The sequence below is a fragment of the Frankliniella occidentalis genome, unplaced genomic scaffold (genome assembly GCF_000697945.3).
Source record: "Frankliniella occidentalis isolate FOCC.00 unplaced genomic scaffold, Focc_3.1 Scaffold314, whole genome shotgun sequence".
Classification (NCBI taxonomy): Eukaryota; Metazoa; Arthropoda; class Insecta; order Thysanoptera; family Thripidae; genus Frankliniella; species Frankliniella occidentalis.
In genome coordinates, this window is record NW_026267439.1 from 290,505 (window position 1) to 292,526 (window position 2,022).

General features: G+C 59.7%; 1 protein-coding gene across 4 annotated transcripts in view; it reads right to left on the minus strand.

Moving 5' to 3' along the window:
- LOC113211129 (DNA damage-regulated autophagy modulator protein 2) overlaps window positions 1-2,022 on the minus strand; it is an 8,628-nt gene that overhangs the window by 3,901 nt on the left and 2,705 nt on the right. The window lies entirely within an intron of this gene.

The following is a 2,022-nucleotide window of genomic DNA, read 5'->3' on the forward strand; positions in this document are numbered from 1 at the left end:
CCCCACTCCCCACCGCTGCACAATCACCCCGTCTGGCGCCGGCCGGGCTCGGGCTGGACCGTGGATGTTGGGTCATTGACTAGACCAGACGCTCGGCCCTACAAGGTAATGTAATGTAAGGCGTTCGTTGAGCAACCTCCCCCCGCGTACTCCTGCTGCGGGGCTCTGCAGACTGCAGTAAAGTAAAGTCGGGTCGTGATCGGCGTTCGTGTGTTGCCGTGTGTGATGCAGGATGCATGGATGCATGGTGGTGGACTAAAGTGCGCCGGGGAGAGGACGTTGCACACAAACAGGGTGTTAATGTACGTAACGTAATAAGTTATCGTGTCGGCATCCTGCCCACCGCCGCCGCGGTCAACCACACCACACAGTGCAACGGTGCGGGCCTCCTCCTGCCCTCCTGCCCTCCCCCGCCCTCCTCCCGCCGCCCCGGCACCCCGGCCGCCGCCTCCTCCTCGCACGACGGCTCGGCCTTGACCGCGGGGACGCGGCAGCAGCGCAGCAGCCCCGCGAGTACTGCAGGGTTTTGGCGCGCGCAGAGCCAACGACCTCTCACGCTCGACGCCCACGGCGCCCACGGGCGGCGCAGGGTGCCGTGCCGGCACGAGTGCGTGCGTCTGCGTATGCCGCCCGCCCGCCGCCTACCTTGGGGCTGTCTCTATTTGCACTCCCGTTTCGACGGGCTCTGCTAAATACGGTTATGAAGGCACGGGAGACATTGAACTACACCTCAATGCATCCAGCACCCGGGTCGGCTTCTAGGCCACGGGCGGGCCGGCAGGCCAGCGCGCCGCACCGACCACCCGCAGGCGCATATGAGGCCCTGCGGCGCCCTGCCGCACCTCGCCTAGGCTGGCACAAAGCATATCGCCGCTGTGCGCGGGACGCATTGCGAGTCACTCGTCGCGTTGGGAAAATGCGCCCGGGGCCACATTGACGCAAAGGGTCAAACGAAGAGTCAGGATTCGATCCAGGAAACTACGACATCTTCGAGTTTGTACATGTCCTTTGTGAATAAACACTGTGGTATGAGTCAAGTTCATGCTCTGGAAACTCAAGTCTCGTTCAGTATCACAGTTCTAACTGCAGTACCAATGGCGTGCACTACAGTTCTTGACTATGATATGATAACTGCAGCACACAAACGGCATCACACATAAAACCGCAATATCATTGGTACCGCAGTTTTAATCTATGATTCTGTGCGACACATGCGTTTCCAGATGTTGCCTCGTGCGAGGCTCCGCGGCGGGGCAGATGTGGGGTCCCGATTTACAGGTTGAACGTGGTGGTGTTATGTAACGCGGTGGCCGAAGTCGACTGAACAGAACTCCCCGCCGACCCACCGCGGCAGGGAATCGTCGAAAACAAAAGCAAGTGCGACACAGCATGACAGGTAACAATAAGCAGCCGAGCTAGAGGCCGCTCTCAAATTACGTCGTTTTTTAACGAAGGGGGTAGCGTACGTATACTGAATATTCTTTATTTTGCGATAGTTTATTTGAGCTGAGGGATGTGAAGAAAAGATTTGCATTGGCATTTGCCCGTTTTGGGTGAGGGCGATTATCCAGAAAGTACGTCCGTCATTCGCCATGACAAAGTCACGAAAAAAAACTTCAGCAGATGCAAGCGCCTGACCGTTAGGCAACATCTTGCCTTGAGCGCATTCGTGTACCGCGGGGTGGCCTACCCTGTGACCCGCAGGCGCCGTGTCCAGGTGTCCCCCACTCGGCTCCTTACACGTAGCCCTTTTAGACCCGTGCGAACTCTCGCGAGTTACTCGCTGCAGTCCGCGGCCGCAGCCACCAGCGCTGGGGTGGGGCTCATCGCTACCATGGATCTCGTGCAGCGGAGCCGCCGCACGTGCGCCAGGACAGTTTTTAACTCCACCGAGTCTGTCATTTCGCCACCACGCATCGCTCCACGATTCGCATCCAGCCTCAATTCTCGCCACGCCCCGCCAACCGGTTGTGCCTTGCGCCTCGCCTCGCCCCACCCCGCCCCACCCCGCCCCACCCCGCC